General features: G+C 48.2%; 1 long non-coding RNA gene across 3 annotated transcripts in view; it reads right to left on the minus strand.

Moving 5' to 3' along the window:
- LOC119978104 overlaps window positions 1-18,298 on the minus strand; it is a 96,506-nt gene extending 78,208 nt beyond the window's left edge. For all 3 annotated transcript variants that reach the window (XR_005463381.1, XR_005463382.1, XR_005463383.1), the window contains exons 1-2: window positions 18,106-18,298; window positions 17,712-17,990 (exon numbers count right to left, since the gene is read on the minus strand). This is a non-coding gene — a long non-coding RNA (uncharacterized LOC119978104). The remainder of the gene's footprint in view (window positions 1-17,711; window positions 17,991-18,105) is intronic.
- Window positions 18,299-19,782: the final 1,484 nt, after the last annotated feature.

A 19,782-nucleotide genomic window follows, 5' to 3' on the forward strand; every position in this document is an offset into this window, starting at 1 on the left:
CTGATGACCCATTTACATCCACTTAGTGGGCCGGGCACCATATTCTCCAGGCCCGTGTGATCCTCCGGTCCTCAGGACTGGGAATCACATGGGCGGGAATCACAACAGGTTTTGTCCAATGTGGTCCTGACATGATGGACCTCTCCATGGGCCACCCAAAGTCCATCCAAGGGCTACCGTCCCCGTCACAAACCAAGACCTGCCCAACGAACGCCTTCGTCCACTTCAAAGAAATTGCTGTCAATTTCCAGCTGAGCACTCCAAAATCACTCAAGTGGGAAGGTGGAGGGGGGAGGGGGGGGGGGGGGGGGGCAGATTGGAATGCACTTAGCTCGCTTTGAACTGGTTGATATTTGTAAACATTGTGGTTAATATGCTTCAGAGTTACTCACCCATGAAGGAAGATGAATGAAGCAAAGCGGACACCTGTGTGCGTGTGGAAGCTGTCAGTCACAGCCCAGTGAGGGTAACGAATGAATGGCTTGCAGCTCAAGGATCTGAAGATTTACCCACAGGTCACTGGTTTTTCTTTCAAGGAATTGACATGTGATGTTTCCACTGTCTGTAACCAGCAGGTGACTGCCCAGGTGAGTGGAACAACAGTATTTTTTTACTTCCTTTGTCTGGATTGCCCTCTAGCTTCTGATTAAAAGGGACTTCCTGACAATTTTCTCATTTCTGGGGGGCTTCCTGACAGGTTTCTCTTTTCTGGGGCATCCAGACAGGGGTCTCTTTTCTGGGGGTCGGGGGTCCGTGGGAGGGTCTCCCCATTTAGATGGTCTCTTTGGGGGGGCCTCCCTATTTAGGGGGTCCAGGTGGGCTCGGTTGAGTCACCCCTCTATTTTGGGGAAGGAGGGGCACCCAGAAAATCCAGGGGAGGGGGCTGCTTTGCGATGCGGTGGAGGGGTGGCCAGCTGGGGGACCTTGCTATTGGGATGCCTGCTGAAAATGATGGCCCAATAGCAGGATTCCCCCGAGAATCGCTGAATAGCATGGCGAAGGATAGTCAATCACTTCCTGATCTGCTCTCCTTCAGTTACAATTCACCTTCGGTGGGAGAACATACAGCTGGATTCCCCGTCGGCAAATCCTCCATTTCGCCGGCAGCGCATTCATGCCCGGGGATTTCCCGACGGCGTGCGGGTGCCCACAATGGAAAATCCCATTGGCTGGCTGCTGGGTCGGAGAATCCCGCTGCCACTGTGGGCGCGCCGCACCAAAAAACAGCTGCAACGGGATGGAGAATCCCGCTCATAGTTTCTGCAGAGAAGGTGCAAATCAATTAGTTCTTATTCACCCTTGTAAACTACACCAACCTCTCAGAGGAGACTGGTATACTTTATGTGAGAGTTTACTATTGGGGTGTAGAGTTGGATAACTAAAGGATTGAATTTCCTTGTGAACTATAGAAGCTAAGACAATGGCCATTCTAAGCTTAGAAATCAAATACATTTCCCAAATGATATGTGAAATTAAATCTCAGCAACTGATTAACATGAGAGCCTATTTATCACTATCTTTAATTACAGAGTTCATGGTTAAGAAATGCTTTTTATACTAATTACCTTTAAAGATGGGTGGAATTTAATCCCCCAGTGGGGAGATCCCCAGGCAGTGGGGGAGCGATGTGGGGGAGTGGCCTGGAATCAGGAGGGAAGGTGGCCTGTCAGCAGCAGCAGGGCCTTCTGGCATGTAGCGGTGCTGCCCAGTAAAATGCTGGTGGTCTCGCTGCAGGCTTGCGGTGTGATTGGCGGCTCTCCTGATTGGGCACACTCTGAGGGCACTGTAAGCTCTCACTGCTTACCTGAACTACCACGTTCCCCCCTCGATGGGGGATACCAGACTGGTTCCACAGATCCTCACTCACTTGTTGTGTTCCTGAGCCTCGGTCATGGTCACTTCTCCATGGTCAGTTACAGTCCCGGCAGTGGCCACGGCTCTCCCAGCTACCATTGGGATTGCCAGCCCTCTGACTGGTCAGCAGCTCCTGAGCATGGGCTCTTTACCTTTAAAGGCATGGGAGACTAGACAGCAAGTGGTTTAAGCCCATTGGGACTTCTGAGAATGGTTGTGGCTGGGTTGCCACTGACTTTATGGCCAGAGTATGATAAACATTGAAGAATAAAACCAAGAATTGATGTTACATTTAAAGAGTTAATATCACTGGGTACAGACGTTCTCAGATGGGCTAAATTTTTGATCCAGTCACTGATTACTTCCAAAGATCTTCGTAATAAGTTTTGCAGGTTAGGTGGGGTTACGTGGTTATGGGGATAGTGCGGGGGCGTGGGCCTGGATAGGGTGCTGTTTCAGAGTGTCAGTGCAGACCCAATGGGCAGAATGGCCTCTTTCTGGACTGTAAGAGTTGTGTTGACACCGGTGCAGGATTCGTGGAGATACACGACAGCAAAACAGGCTCCGCACCTGGACCGATTCAGCTACTGGCAGGGACTAACACTAGCAGAATGTGCCACGTGGATCACAATTGATTCCAATGAGAAACGGTGCTGGATTTGCTGGTTTTACGATTGATGCTCAGGAAGCTGACAAGCTGCAACTGTGTATACACACTGCACTCCCAACATGCACCATCCTGTCAACAAAATGGCAGTAAGATGCGCGGCCCCATGCTTTACCGGCACCGAGTTCGAGACGTTCCTGGACGTGATGGGGGAGAGGCGATTGACTCCATAACCTTGCCCGGGAAGGAGGCTGCCAGCCGTCGCCATTCGCCGTGCCTGGGCGCAGGTGGCAGAGGGGGTCAGCGCCTCGAGCAACACTGCCCAGACCGGCCAGCAGTGCCAGAAAAAACTGCTCGACCTCCTCAGGGCGGCCAGGGTGAGTAGGCAGCACTGTGCCCCTGGAACTAACCCCGCCCCACACACCCGTAAGCCTACCCCCCCCGACCCGACAACCCGGAGGGAGGCCAAACCCCCCCACCCTGCACCACACGCTGGTACCCACATTGGCCGTCATGGCCAGGTGCCCTGGCCACTGAATCCACCCCACCCCCTGGGCTGCATGCATCGGACTGTCTAATACTGTCATTTTCCATTTGCCACCCCTACCCACCCTACCAGGAGAAGGCTGGCCATAACCTCCGGGAGTGGGAGAAGATTGGAGGGGTCCGCCGGACCTGCGGCCCCTCACCATGGCAGAGTAGGGGCCCTGGGCATGGTCGGCAGCCCGGAGGAAAGAGAGGTTGCCGGGTGGTGTTTGATCGCCGGCGAGGAAGTGAGACCCCGCTAAGTTGCGGTTCCCCTTGACACGTGTGTCAACCCCCCCAACAGCACCCTCACCACCACCCTCACCCTACATCATCCACCCCCCCACACCACTCCCACCCCCACCCTCACCCTACACCACCCACATCATCACCCCCGCACTTTAGTGAAGAGGCTACTGAGACACTATCTGGTGCACACCACACAGCTGATCCAGTGCATCAGGTGGAGGTAGGAACACCCGAGGGGGTGGATGGTCAGCGGGTGGGCTGGCCCCAGGGGCGAGCTGCGTCCAGACGTGTTTCGGGCTTCTGGAACGGACAGTTCCATCAATTGTGGAAATGCAGTTGCAGAACCAGGGACTACATGAGGGGCTGTTGGCGAGCATCCAGCACCGTCAGGAGCAGGTGGAGGAGTACATCCGCGTGCAGGAGCTGGAGGTGGTGCTGACCATGCATGTCATCCAGGGCAACACTTCACGGCTGGCATCTGCTGTGGAGGCATTGGGGCCAAGGGTTTTGGGTGTGGATCAGCCTGTCCAAGGCCTGGGGCATTCTGTGCCAGCACTGGGTTGTCCTCCCACAGGCAGCCATGTGCGAGAGCCACCTGGAAATTGCAGCGGCTTTCCTGAGCGTGGCCAGTCACGGCAGGCCATGGCTGGGAACGTCGGTGGCATTGCTCAGGCGCTGGTTGACATGTGCAGACACAGAGTGAGGTGGCCCAATCCCAGAGGAAAATGTCGCAATCACTGATTGATATGACATAGACCCAGAAGGTGGTGGCACAGTCAATGGGTAATGTGGCGCAGTCCCAGATGGAGGTGGTCCACTCCCTGTGCTCCATGGCCGTGAGCATGCAGACCCTGGTTGAGACCAGAGTGGGCCCCCAGGACTGGCAGAGGCAGGTGGCGGGGGAGCCTCAGGGAATGGCTCCGCTCACACACCAGTCCCATGGAATAGCCTAGGGGCCATCAGGCAACCTGAGGGAGGAGGAGGTTGTGGGGCCCATGCCAGTGACTCCCACAGGGGAGGTGCCGAAATACTGCAGTACCTGTCTCCTGTCTCTGGTACATCTGGTGGGCAGCGGGCAGGACATTGCAGCACCACACGAACCGTGAAACCCGAGCAGCAGTCAGGCCCATCCAGGCCCAGTCGCCCCAGAAGATGGCCGTCAACTGGGGCCCAGGTCAGGGGGCACGAATCACAGCAGGCCGCCTCCACTCCTGCTGTACTGTCTGGGGCTCTGCCAAAATGTAGCATTATGGCCCATAAAGCCAGAAAGTTGAACACCGGTTGGGTTGGCATGGGTGCAGTGCACAGTTCAGTGATAGGGGCTAGGTCACAAATCTGTCTGTACATTGTCACATTCAACACAGGTTCACACTGTTACAACCTGCCTTGGTGATCTGGTCTGGGATGGCCATAGAGTGGGTGCCGGAGGGTGGGGGAATGGGTTGACATTGTGGATGGTTTGGGCTCCCCACTTTCCCTGCCACCCCCACACCCCCATCTCCCCCCCCCCCCGCCGACCGTCCCCATCACCGTCACCCCAGGCACCCAATGGCACCGTGCCATGGAGTGACCAGCTCACATGCAGGGATCACCCAGGTGGACGGTGGAAAGTGCTAGTGTGGGCAGGAGTCAAACATTGTCAATTGATGCAGAGAACCAGAACTCATTGCAGAGCGAGTTGTCATCATCCTCTATCCCATGGACCAGACCCACTGTTACTTCCAATCCAGGGCCCACACCCGGTAATGCAGCAGGTATGTATCACATAGGGAGTTGCAGGTGGGTAGGTGGCTGAGTGGGAGGGGTTGTGGGGGTGGGATGAGGTGTTCGTGCCCCTGGCCAGTGTCTAGACCCCCAGTCAGTGAACATGGATGCTATCAGAGCCTCCTGGGCGCATTGGCACACGTCGTACGGCCTCCTGTGCCTGCCTGGTCCACATGTTCTGGCCATCCTCCCCCTCCCCCATATCCTCCTTGTTGGTGGAGGCCTGCCATTCATCCTTCCCCCCGAGCACATCGCCCCTCTGCTGTGCGATGTTGTGGAGGATGTAGCAGATCGCCGTGATGTGGGCGACCCTCTCAGCATCATATTGGAGGAACGCTGCAGAGCGGCCCAGGCACCTGAACCGCATCTTGCAGGAGGCCGAAGCACCGCTCGATCACACTCTGCAAATCGTTACTTTTGCTCCTTTTATGCACCCCAGCTCTCTTTGGAAAACCTTTTGGTGTTTTCAGAGCAGTTTTGGGCCCCTGAGCAAGGATCTGCTGGCCTTGAAGGGGGTCCGGAGGAGGTTCACAAGAATGATCCCTGGAAGAGCTTGTCATCTGAGGAGCGGTTGAGGACTCTGGGTCATTGCTCGTTCGAATTTAGAAGAATGAGGGTGGGGGGATCTCATTGAAACTTACAGAATACCGAGAGGCCTGGATAGAATGGATGTGGAGAGGACTTTTCCAATAGTCGGAGAGACTGGAACCCGAGGGCACAGCCTCAGACTGAATGGATGATCCTTTAAAATAGAGATGAGAAGGAATTTCTTCAGCCGGAGTGTGGTGAATCTGTGGAACTCATTACTGCAGAAGGCTGTGGAGGCCAAGTCACTGAGTGTCTTTAAAACAGAGATAAATAGATTATTGATTAATAAGAGGATCAGAGGTTCTGGGGAGAAGACAGAAGAATGAAGATGAGAAACATTTGGGAATATCGAGCGGCCACCAATTCCCTCCATAACTGGTTCACTCTGCTTTGCAAGCCTTGCAGTTCAAAAGCTCTTTGTTGACTGCTTTTAGTCACTTGAACCAACTCAATGGCTTTGTCTGAGGATACCTTGGTTTCTGTCAGCAATCTCTTCTAAATAGTTAGGTTGTTGATCCCATAGACCAACCGGTCACGCAGCATCTCGCTAAGAGAAGTATCACATTCACAATGTTCCGACATCTGTCGAAGTGTGGCTACAAAAGCAGATACCATTTATCCAGGACCTCTGATGGCTGGATGAAATTTATAGCGCTGCATAATAATGGAGGGAGGGGGATTGTAATGGTCCCCAATTGATCAAAGGACTTGGAGTCCAGAGCATGTTAGGCTTTGCACAAGGTTGTGTGTTTGTTGGCCGCAAAATGTAAGTAATATAACTTTCTGTTTATCCACTGCCATGATTTAATTGGCAGCAAAAAAGAATCGAAGCCTTTCGACATATTGGCCTTAACTTTCAACCTCCGGATCAAACGGATCAATTATCCTGAATAGTGGCACAGCTATACGACTGCTGACAGCCTTTTACCTTTTCACGATTCTGAGAAGCCACGCTTACACCCGCCCCCCTTCCAATTCTCGACGACTTCCCTTTGACGAGATTGATTTATTCTCGTCGCCAATGTTGTAGAGTGAGGCAGAACGATGAGCCAGTGTTAAATCATAACAGCAATTTATTTAACTGAGAAGTGCTTCATATACAGAACAATACAACTACTACTTGGATATAGTCCCCACGACTCCCAAGCATATTCTGACCAAACCCCAACAGCCAGGACTGCACCTAATCACCCCATAGGCTGAGGTTTGTGCACTCCGCCCCCATAGGCCCGGGGCTGGTCACATGACCGGCAAAGGATCGCCCATTAAAGGGGCCACGCTACCACAAATGTCCAAGCCAAATACCCATTCCAAGGTCAATCACAACAAAACTAAATTTGAATTTGTATAGCACCATGCATACTTTCAAGGCATCATAAACTGCTTTATAACTAGTTAAGTGCTTTTGATGTAATGCTGCTTTTAGAAGTGGTAACCACAGAAGTCAATATGTGCATAGCCAGCAGCTCCCACAATTAGCAATGTGATAATGATCAGATAATTTATTTGTAAGTGATGTTGGCTGGGTGAGGGTAAATTATTGGCCAAGAGACTGGGGACAAATCCCCTGCAGTTCTTCAAAATGGGACCCGTTACATCCATTGACGGGAACATTTGTGGCCTCAGTTTAACATCAGGTCTTAAAGGCAGCACGTTAAACAGTGTAGCACACCAGCTGTCATGTAATGGAGAGTCACTTTGTAGGTTTTGTGCTCAACTCTCTGGTTTGGTATCTGAACCCACAACATGCTGACTTGAAAGCAATCGTCTGAGCAGTTGGGTTGGATTGGATTGGATTTGTTTATTGTCACGTGTACCGAGGTACAGTGAAAAGTATTTTTCTGCGAGTAGCTCAACAGATCATTAAGTACATGGGAAAAAAAGGGAATGAGTGAAAATACATAATAGGGCAACACAAGGTATACAATGTAACTACATAAGCACCGGCATCGGATGAAGCATACAGGGGTTAATGAGGTCAGTCCATAAGAGGGTCATTTAGGAGTCTGGGAACAGCGGGGAAGAAGCTGTTTTTGAGTCTGTTCGTGCGTGTTCTCAGACTTCTGTATCTCCTGCCCGATGGAAGAAGTTGGAAGAGTGAGTAAGCCGGGTGGGAGGGATCCTTGATTTTGCTGCCCGCTTTCCCCAGGCAGCAGGAGGTGTAGATGGAGTCAATGGATGGGTGGCAGGTTCGTGTGATGGACTGGGCGGTGTTCACGACTCTCTGAAGTTCCTTGCGGTCCTGGGTATGAGCAGTTGCCATACCAGGCTGTGATGCAGCCAGATAGGGTGCTTTCTATGGTGCATCTGTAAAAATTGGTAAGGGTTAATGTGTAAAGTTGCGAAAAGGTTTATGTCAAAGGAGCAGAGATTGACCGACTGGACAGTCTCAGCTTATTGGCCTTTGCCCTAGGGTCTCAGAAATGTCTGGTTGTGCCAAACTAACTGACTCCCTGCCGAGATTCATTGCCCTCATCTCCTTGTGTTATTTCCATTATACAGCCAGACCCCCCTGAAATGATAATATTCCTTCATGGACCTGAGCTGATGTGCTGTCAGTGTTGAAATGCTCTTGCCTATTGGAAAGTGTTGATTTCAGGATTATTTGTGGCTCTGGAAACTGTTGTGAATCATACATCTTGTAGTCTGTCCATAACCCAAAGTGTTGCTCTCTCAACCGTCCCTGACTGCAGAATTATCATTGGATGAGTCCTAGTGCTTCTGTTAAAAGTCAACAAGGCAAGGGCAGCAAAATAAATGTCGATGTCTATTCGAATCCTCCATAATGGTTTCGATTTAAAACTGGTAGTGATAAGCTTTGAAAGGTTCAGAAGTGCCATGTGTGTAAGCATGCCGCAAATCATTTCAATTGAAGCTGATCAGGCAGCTATTCCTGTGAGAGATCGCTCCTGGGTATGGGCTAGTTTACAGCAACATGAGGGAATCGAAGTCATCCCTTCTGTATACTCAAGGCCCATTGTTGTATCTTCATGGTGTGTCAGACAAGCGGTCAATCTGGAGGAGACTGGGTGGGAGGGTGGGGGGGTGCTTTATATTCTTCTAGGTTTAAAATTTTCTCAAAATACTTGTAGGACGCTGATTTCATTCAATGGTTGTACATCTGAAGAATGGCAAATAGGAAAACACCCTCTGAGCCTCTAGCCTCTCCCATGCAGTTTTCCCATTTGTGCTTCCACAATATTTACTCTCTCCATTCCACCCCACCAAAACACATGGGATCTCCTGGCAGAGATTTAAAAATCTGGGGTTGGATTTTCCAATAATGGGGCTATGTCCCCACGCCAGCATCAAAATGCTGGCGTTTCACTCTGGACGTTCCTTGAGAAAGTCCAGAGCGATTCTCCTACCTGCAGGGGGCTGGCAGGGCCCCGGTGAGGTTCTCGCAGCTCTGGCTGTGGATGCGGGGCCCCCGCACTTCCATCCGGGAGTCCGCGCATGCGCACGGCAGCGGCTTGCAGCGGCGTGGGACATGGCGAACTCGGAATGCGGAGCAGCATCAAAAATGTCCGTGATGCCCAATCGCTCCGCTGGCCGTCCATGATCGATTTCCCCGCCACCCACCAGGGCAGCCGCGGACTGAGTCCGCAGCCACCACCCGAGGTTCCCGGCAGCCGATATATGGTTATAACCATGGCGTCGGGATCTCAGCCAGTTTTGCGTGGAGAATAGCGGGTCGGGGGTGGGCCTCTGTAGTTCACGCGCGAGAGACTGCCGAGCGATTCTCCGGGTAAACGGCCATTCTCTGTCCCCGCGCCAAATTTGCAATCGGAGAATCCACTCTCTGATCAAAACCCAAGGCCAATTAAGGCAAGTGGCAGGGGTGGAGATCTGGAAAATTCCTCCATTCCATTCATTTTGTCATGTGAGAGTACCTTTAAGAAATGGGTGTTTATTACTGCAGTGATGTCAGAGAGTGGGTGGAGCTGGGCTGTCTGTCAGCTTTTTACTTTCGTTTTTGGCTGTTTGTGTAGGGTCTGTTTTAGTTTCATTTTCAGAGCTGGACAGCTGCAGTCACAGCCAGAAGGTGTATTAGAGTCTCTCTCTGTAATCTGAAGAATGTAAATCAATCCTTCGGTGATTTAAAATGATTAACTGCTCTCAGTAGTGACTTTAACCTGTTGTGCTTCTGCTGAAAGTTTTTTTTAAAGTCTTCTGGATGTTAAAAGGACAGCTTAAGAATTACTTAGTGTTGTATTCTTTGGGGGTTGTATTTGAATTGATGGTTGCTAAGATGTTCACTGTATGTTTTAAAAAGTTTAATTTGAGTTCATAGAATAAACATTGTTGTGCTTTAAAAAATACTTTTCCATTTCTGCTGTACCACACCTGCAGAGTGAGCAGTGTGCTCCCATACCACAATCTATTAAAAGTTGTGGGTCAGGTGCACTCCATGATACACTTTGGGGTTCTCTAAATCCTGGCCCATAACAATTTTAAGTTTACATTCCCTCAGCCATCGGAAATTACTCCACCCACTATAATATCCTCATAATTCAGTCCACTTTTGCAGAAAGAGAAAGGAATTCTCCAATAAGTTTTATTAAGTAACATGGATATCTCACCAGAGGGAAATTTGATGCTTAAAGAAAATGGATTACCAGGTTATTTAAATTAAATGACTTTGAATTAAAAAGAGTAATAATGGGTTCACTGCTTATCGAACAGTGTCAGGTTTTTGCAAGGGAAGAACCATGGTTTTTAGCTGAAGTTTCATGCTCACCAAGTTGATTTATAATCTGGAAACTCAACCGCTTTATAACAATTGTTCCCGTGTGTAATGACTTAGAACAGACCTTTGAGATTGGCCAATTGGAACTTGAGTTTCCTGATTAGTGGGCCAATCAGGGAAACTCTTCTTTATGTATAGCAGGGAGTGTCAGATCATCCGCACTCCCAGTGTAGACAGCAAGCTGAATGCAGCTGGTTGTACTGCTGTTGGTTTTGTTAATAAAAGGGATTCTGGTGAAGGGACTTCAGCCTCCGTGGACTAATTACAACGTGCAGCATTTAACAGTCACGATGGTACAGCACAGGGTGGGTGAGGGCTAGATTTGCCTCAATCCCTCGCTCAGGAAGAGCCCATACCACATCAACTGTTTCCCTCCATACGCAAACTGTCCTATGTATAGTTAATATTGTTAGGCCAGAGTAGCAGACGTGCCTAATGGCGACGACGATACTCGGAGCGGAGGAGATTTTGTGTTGCGCACATAGTGTAACGAGGCTGCAGACCTTTGTAGACTTGTTTGTAATCTCATTACAAGCTGCACACCATGAGAAACTTCCCCCTTGCTGACATAAATGGGCAAAAAGAAAAGTTCCATTCTTCTGCACTGACCTTAATTATCGCAGTTAACAGATGAAAAGTAAATTGCAATAAATTCTGACAGGCAGAAGTAAAAGGTATTGGAAATGGTAGGTGTTCTGGGAATTAATTTATGGTAATGGGCCTAATTTGAACTTTCTAAAGAAAGCCTAAGCTGATAAACACTTCCACGGAGCAGTTCCATTGAGTGCATTGGCGTCGTATCTTAACCAGCCTTCCGAATGATCATCTCTGCTATTTCAGCCATGTAAACTCAGCATGAAAGGCATTGATGTCGGGTCAAAACTACTGAACACTGAGCCTTTATCGCCAAGTTTTCAGAGAAATCCTTGAATCATTGCCATCATTTCTTTCCTCTTTGTTCAAAAGATTTTCATTAATTATGTGTTTCATTTTATAACTTCAATCAAATGGTTCAGCCCAGTCCATGAATGAACATTAATCCACAGCTCTATCGGTTAAACTGATCTGCCGTTCATTTTAAAGTCTGGCCTCGTTTTGTATCGCTTTAATATGTCAAAAAAAAATTCCATTTCAAAAGGAAAAAATAGAGGATAGATACAATTTTGAATTTAGAAAAATGCTAATAGATAAAAATTAGATTATATAAAAAAATGTAACTCCATCTGAGTTTTCAGGAGCTCTGGATCTATCTGCTGCAAATTCTCACCAGGAAAAGGAACTAACACTGCACCAACCAACACTTTCCAAGACGGATGGGAAAATAGGAGCCTTCATTACTCTCAACTTGACAAGGCCACAGGCTGTGGGTCTCAGCCAACCTGCCCCAGGTTGCTCAATTGAGTGCAACAATTTACACACAGAATCATTCTATTAATGAGGTGGATTTAACGGGAGGGGTGGGGGGGGGGGGGGGGGGGGGGGGGAGTTCAAATTTTGTGGGGCGATTCCCTTGTTTGGGCCTTGTAGCTAATGCCCATTAGCAAAACTGAGGCTGATCTCCGAGCGGAATTCCTCTGCAGTTCTACAGCCTTTCCCAGCCCATGGAGAACCTCTGCTATCTCACAGCGGAGGGACAGATGATGGAAGGGAAAGGCAAAGTCTACTGTAGCCTGGATGACAAAAGCTACAAGTATCTGGTATTTTTGCTGGATATGGCGCAGCACTAATGTTGTGTGGACTGCAGCAAAGGAAAGAAGCTGAGAACCACCTATACCTGTTAGCCCCCACAGATGCTGAACTGCCCAGACATGTTGGACCCTCCTTGCCTCTGCGATCATGCTGAAGCAGCTACAGTGGAGGAGCAGCAGGCAACCGTACACCGCCATAATTAAATGCCTTTATGTAGCTTTTGCTGCACAGTGTGCTTGTTATAAATCTGGGGTCTCCAGAATTGAACATTATCCACTCCCAAAAGCAGACCTTGGGTCCTCTATGATCTGGAGACTACCCTTATCACCCAATAAGTATTTACATACAGTATGATGTGGTCAACCAATGACAATGGGCATGATTCAGCGGCTTCGTGGCGCCCGACCTGGTGTCGGGGTGAGGCCGTTGAATCTCGTGAGAGACTTCTCGCGGATATTGTAGCACTCAAAACATCTTGCAATATTCAACAGCATCTCACATGGCGTCACGATCTGGATTTCGCTCTTGCCATGATGTTCATTTAAATATGAATTTGTTGGATTCACCCTGCGCCCACTACATGAAGGTGACACGTGGGAGACCTTGCCACGGTGCCGTTTAGTAGTGGTCCACACAAACTTGTCCCCTAACACCCCCCCCCCCCCCCCCCCCCCCCCCACCCCCGGCACCTGGGAACCTTGGCACTGCCAACCTGGCCCTCCAGATCGGCACCCTGGCAGTGTTAAAGTGGTGCTGCCAGGATGGGGAGGGGGGTGGGCACTGCCAACTGGCTCTCCAGGTCGGCACCCTGGCAGTGTCAGGGTAGTGCTGCCAGGATGGGGAGGGGGGTGGGACACCATCGGGAGTGGGGCTTGTACAACACATTAAACACCTTTTCGCAAAACCACCATGAAGCCTCTGCAATGAGGTCTGACCCCAGGAACCCGTTGCCCATCTCCCCAGCGCACCCACCCCTACCCACATGGCAGCCCACCTCTGTGGAGGGTTCCCCATCCGAGGCTCCCCCACTCCCCACCAAGCCCCGGCGTGGGGGTGGGGGGGGGGGGGGGGCAAGTACAGCACCCCCAGGCTCTTTGCCTCTGAGCAAAGGTGGCTACTCACCTCCTCGGCTCCCAACAGAAGGCTTTCCGCAAGATTCACGTTTTTCAAAAGGGGTACTAATCGGCGCCAGCGTGACCACCTGCTGGGGAGGCCGCTGAATGACCGACCGGGGGGTTGTATATGGGGTTGCTCTCATTAATTGTGTGGAAATGGGGTTTTAATGGTGATAATTGGTATCTCGCCATGCTACAACGAGATCCCGATTTTGCCTACAGGAGTGGCCCGGTTGCATAGCAAACTGTTTGGCACCTGGCGCGGATCTAGTTTTTGGCCTCTCCTGCTATTCACTGGTCATGTTACAATTGATCGAGAGCGTAATGAAGCTGGACAATCATGCTCATAGTTCAGTGAAATACAATGGGCAGGATTATCCGTTGGCTGCCACCAGATTAGGGAAACGTGATTGTGCGGAGAATCATTTTTGACGCCAAAATCATGCCGACCGCTGGTTTCATAGCAAATCGCACATCTCTGGGGCCTCGACAGCAGTGTCAATGTGTTCCACGCCGCACGTACAGTAAACACCATTGGCGTATCATTAGCGGGCTTGACTCATTATTGTCCGGGGCCTCCACGATTCTCACCTCAACCGAAGCAAACTCCTGACGCCGAGGTTTATTTATGCTTTTAAAAATCATGAAACAGGCGCTGAGAGCGTATGGAAAGTGTCCAACATCGCCATATTTTACTGATAGTCGTGCCACTGGCTGGGGGGCTTCTGCCAACGCCGGGATGAGTCGCGGGGGTTGGCCAGGAGGTGGGCTGTGGGGTCAGGTGGACGGGCACGGAACATCATTGCCGCGGCCTGCAAGGCAGCCATGCAGCTGTGCCTGCCTCTGACTGCCCACCTGTCAGCCTCCCGAGTGTAAACCACAGGTCTGCAAATCCCTCACGTATCTCATGGGAATCAGTTGTGTTCCATGTGGCACTGGTGCTAACCCCTCAACAGTCGCCGAATCGGTCCAGATGCGGCGCAAGTTTTGCTGTCGTGGAATTCCATGAATCCTGCCCAGTTGTCAAGTCTCAAGAATAGAGAATTCCACTAAATGTATCTTCCTGCCTTTTCCTTCAACATGGAAAACTACAAAATGCAGGACAGGATTCTCCGTCCCGCCAGTCCAATTTTGCTGCACGGTGCGCGCCGGCCAGCAGTGCGATTTTCCTTTCCTGCGGCTGGCCAATGCAGTTTCCCATTGTGGGCCACCCCCCGTCGTCGGGAATCGCGCATACTTGGGTGCGCTGCCGGCGGGCGGAGGGTCTCGCTGACGGAGAATCCCGCAACAGATCTCCATCCTTTTAATAGGCACCACTGTCTATACTTTAGCTGTCACGGAAGCTAGCCTATACTAATCCTTCTCTTACTACTCAGCCAAGAGACTCTTGTTCTTTCTCACTGACTGATTAGAAATTGAGATCTCTTTGCTTCACTGACTGTTCCAAAACCCAAATTTACTGTTAATTAGGGTTGCCAACTGTGATCAAATGCATCCCTGGAGGTTTAATCACATGGCTTTTCCCCATGCTCGAGCCTATTAGTCTGCCAACACATCCATCCTTGTGACACAGCCTTTCTTCGCCAACTGGAGAGCACAAAGACTCATTGCCCAATTGGATGATGCTTGACTGTCTGCCAAACAGCACCTCCTCCACCCATTTTCAATATTTTTATAGCTGATAAAAATAAATATTTGAAGAAAATGATTCAATAAAATCTTTTTTTAAATGTCCCTATAATTATTCTTCATGGTTGCATGCAGCAGTGTCCTGGAAATTGATCTTCAATCCCTGAAGACTCCAGGCCAAGTCTTGGGGGCTGGCAACCCTACTGCTGATCGGTGTGTTGATTTATTTAATGATTTAAAGATTTGACCTTTGACACCTCACTGTGACTATCAATCTGGCTACCACTTGCATTCAGTCACCTTTCTCTTTGGCTAGGGTTCCTACTAAGCTCAATGAATGAAACAAGCCCAATATTACTTGCACAATCTCCGCTGGAGTGTGCTAGCAAACTCCCATGGCCTCAAACTGAGATGGCACATCAGAAAAAGTTGTATATTTATGCGACACCTTCCGCAACGTCAGGATGTTCCAGAGTGTTTTACAGCCAATGGAGTGTAGACATTGTTGAAACCATGGCAACCAATTTGCACGCAGCAACCTTCCATAAACAGCAACGTGATAACAACCAGGTCATCTGTTTTTAGCAATAGTTTGAGGAATAAATTTTGGCCTTGACAGCGAGGCACAATTCAGATCATTATTTTTTCTGGTATTCCAGCTAATAGGTCAAAACCTCATTCAGCATCAACTGTTTCCTTTTGAGTTAACCCTTTGCAACTGAATTTCACATTATAGTCACATCATAATGCAAATTAACACAAAATCTCTTCAAGGTTAAATAAGCTTAAAATAAATCTCAAGGTGTGGTAGCAGTATTGACATTAATGGTTCAACCTTAATTGATGGGCGATATAGGCTAATCCAAGTAGAAAAGCTAAACCAAGTGATCGTGGCTCCCTGCTAGCAGATTCCAATAATTAGCATTTCTAAGATGGAGACAAATATTATTTGACTAGATCTTAATGCCTGTAAATGCAATAAGCATTAAAACTGTGTCCCTGCATAAAGCTACTTCATGGATCGGTAGGACTGTAACCTGGTCTAACATGGTCTGCGCCTGTAATTTATTATTATTAGTTTATTCTTCATTTATTATTAGTCAGGCCACTGTAGGCAGCTATCAAAAAAAGCCGAACAAAGATAAGGTACTACTTATGTTGGAAATCTCATATAAAGATAGAGAATTTTTTACACATTCATTCATGGGATGTGGGCAACACTGGTTGGGCTTGCAATTTTTGCCAATCCCTGATTGCCCTTGACCCGAATGACGTGCTCGGCCATTTCCAAGGGTATTTTAAGAATCAATCACGTTGCTCTGGGATCTGGAATCACATGCAGGACAGACCAGGTAAGGACAGCTGTTTCCCTTCCTGAAAGGACATTAATGAGCCAGAATGGGGCTGTTTAGCACAGAATGGGGCTGTTTAGCACAGGGCTAAATTGCTGGCTTTGAAAGCAGACCAAGGCAGGCCAGCAGCACGGTTCAATTCCCGTACCAGCCTCCCCGAACAGGCGCCGGAATGTGGCGACTAGGGGCTTTTCACAGTAACTTCATTGAAGCCTACTCATGACAATAAGTGATTTTCTTTCATTTTAGGGGCTGGTTTAGCTCACTGAGCTAAATCGCTGGCTTTTAAAGCACACCAGGCAGGCCAGCAGCACGGTTCGATGCTCGTACCAGCCTCCCCGGACAGGCGCCAGAATGTGGCGACTAGGGGCTTTTCACAGTAACTTCATTGAAGCCTACTCGTGACAATAAGCGATTTTCATTTTCATTTTCATTTCATTTTTTCAGATGAGTGTTTACAACAACTGACAATGGTTTCATGGTTATCCTTATTGCGTTCAAATTTCACTATTTGAACCTGGGAATGTGGATTACTAGTCCAGCAACAGTACCACTATGCCACCACCTCCAGCACCTGTGGAGACACAAACCCGTTTCAGATGTATTTCACAGGTGTTGCCTGACGGACTGAGTCCTTCCAGCATTTTCTGGTTTTCAATCAAAGGTCTGCTGTTTCCCTCGGGAGGTGCGAGTTAAGGAAACCAGCCACCTTGGGTCATCCGTACCCAGTTCCAACCCAGTTTGAGCAAGTTCATCAATATGGGACCTTTACTCCAACTGGGAAACTGGATCATTCTGGGTGGATTACAAAGCTGGAATTCGGACTCCATTTTTCAGATGAGATCAAAAACGACCATGATAAATAATTTATTTGAAAGCCACTTGAACTTCACTTTAAAATTCACCCTGGACTACCTGTTGCCAAATATAACCCATACTAAGATGGTGATATTGCTGTCAGAATTGTTTTTCTTACTTCTGAGATGGGCCCCAGCCATGTACGTGAGTTCCAATGCTGTTTGAAGTTGACATCAACAGTATAAGACAAGACTTGCAGTAGAAGCAAGTTGTTTTTCAATTCGCTTCATCATTTCCATTCTGAATTGTTCACTAATAATATCCCAGACTGCCGCTTGTTCAGATTTCTGCCAAATTGTCTCCCATTGTGTATCAATAAGAAGACATAGAGTTGATTCATTTGCAAGACTGATCATTTTTAATATCAGTTCTCCCTAAATTATAAATGGACGAGTGCAAATATTTAGATTTTAAAGGACAGATGCACTTAAATCATGCACTGAATAATTGAACTATAATGTGTGTAGATATTTATTCCCTTGCCAAATTGAGGATAGGATAGATCATTGAAGGGCAAGATACAAGAATACGGGCATTAATCCTCCAGTCTAATTACGAATTGTCTGAGACAAATGCAGAAAATGTATTATTAATGATTATTCAATGCACAACGATTCTTAAACTTTTAAGCTCCAGTCTAAAAGCATAAGCCAAAAGGGTCTACCTTCCACTAATAATTGAAAGCTGAGTTACAATAGATGGTCTTAATACATTCTGATTAATAATCATACCTTCTGCAGTAGATTCGGTCCAACATGAATTCAGTTCAAACCATGCTCAACTTTTACTTGGGTTGATTGTACATTACTTTATAATATGGAGCCCAGTTTTCTGCTGCATTCTGCTAATGCTTTATTTTAATATATTCCAACATTTTATTCTTCCATGAACATCAAGAAAGAGGCAGGGTGACCAGTCCTAATGAGGCAAGTATCTGCAATTAGCCAAATATGAATCGCGACAATGCTCCAGCTGACTTCTTTAGAAATTTTCAAGCGTATTCTTCAGAACTGCCAATGAAAAGCAAATCAAGTTAAAATTCTTCTCAAAATTAATTAACACGGACGACTGTGAGGGGGAAAAGAAAAGGTTTATGATAATCTTCAAATCAATTTTCCTACAAACCTGTAATGTCTGATGCCAATGTCCACAATGAGTGACATTTTATATAAATACTCCTCTCTTTTATTTGACCTCAGAATCTTAAGCAAATTTAAAGGATTCCATTGAAAGCTTTTCATGAAAGCTAAGCACATCCAGACAGTAAGCTGATTTATCTGAATGGCAAAATTGCTCATCAGTGTCCGAGATTCATGAGTCTTTATTGGACGGGGGAATTCATAATGCAAACTTGGATTTTCACCAACTTCTTGAGTTGTCTTCCCAGCACAGGAATCATTGTTTCATGTTGTGAGCAACTATTGTCCTGTACAGGCTCTTGATTTTAATATTTGATAATTCCCATTGCCTCATGTGTCACGTTGTTGTATTTCAAATTGGTGAATTCAGATGAAGCAATTGAGTTTTTAAAAAATATTTTTTATTCTCCTTTTTCACATTTTCTCCCAAATTTACAGCCAACAATAAACAATAATCAGTAACAAATGTAATGTCAAACCCCACATCAATAACAACGATCTCATCCTCCCACCAAACCCCAGACATTAGCCCGCATGTTAACATAAAGAAATGACAAAACGGAATCAGGACTCACCCATAGTCACCATTAACACATACAGTTCCCCACCCCCCAACTCTCCCAGCCCCCAACCTCCCTAATGTTCAATGTGATCCAATTCTCGAAAGTGCATACTGAATTATGCCCATGAATTGTAGAACCCCTCCATCCTTCCCCTCAGTTCAAATTTGCCCTTTTCAAGCATCAAGAATTCCAGCAGGTCCCCCCGCCACGCCAGAGCACAGGGTGGAGAGGTTAATCTCCACCTTAACAGGATTCACCTTCGGGCGATCAATAAGGCGAAGGCTACAACATTTGCATCCGCGCCCGTTTCCAACCCCGGCTGATCCGACACCCCGAATATGACCTCCCGAGGGCCTGGGTCCAGTTTCATGTGCATCACTTTAGAGATTGCCCTAACACCTCCTTCCAGTAATCCTCCAGCTTTGGATAGCACCAAAACATATGAACGTGATTAGCGGGACCCCCCCCCCCCCCCCCCGCAACGTTCACACACATCTTCTACCCCCTCAAAGAGCCGACTCATCCTCGCCCTTGTAAGGTGCGCTTTATACACCACCTTCAGCTGTATCAGCCCCAACCTTGCACACGAGGTGGAGGCGTTCAACCTCCGGAGCACCTCGCACCAGAACCCCTCCTCCATATCTCTCCCAACTTTTCCTCCCACTTTTCCTTGATTCCTTCTAGCGGTGCCTTCTCCTCCTCCAAAATAGCCCTGTAAACCGCCGATATTACCCCCTTCTCCAGTCCCCCTGTCGTCAGCACTTCCTCCAGCAATGTGGAAGCTGGATCTACTGGGAAGCTCCGTATCTCTTTTCTGGCAAAGACTCGAACCTGCATGTATCTAAATATTTCCCCCTGCTCCAGCCTATACTTCGCTCCCAGCTCCTTCAATCCCTCAAAACAACCCCCAAGAAACAAATCTTTTAGTGTCCTAATTCCTTTCTCCTCCCATCTCTGAAAATTTCCAGCCCACTTCCCTGGCTCAAATCTATGGTTTGATGAAGAGATTGAGTAAACCCTAGGTTGCGGTAGTTCAACTTAATCCCTCATGCCTACAGTACAATATCTTCAGTAGCTGGCCAAATGTTGTGACAGCTCGG

Source organism: Scyliorhinus canicula, chromosome 15 (genome assembly GCF_902713615.1).
Source record: "Scyliorhinus canicula chromosome 15, sScyCan1.1, whole genome shotgun sequence".
Classification (NCBI taxonomy): domain Eukaryota; kingdom Metazoa; phylum Chordata; class Chondrichthyes; order Carcharhiniformes; family Scyliorhinidae; genus Scyliorhinus; species Scyliorhinus canicula.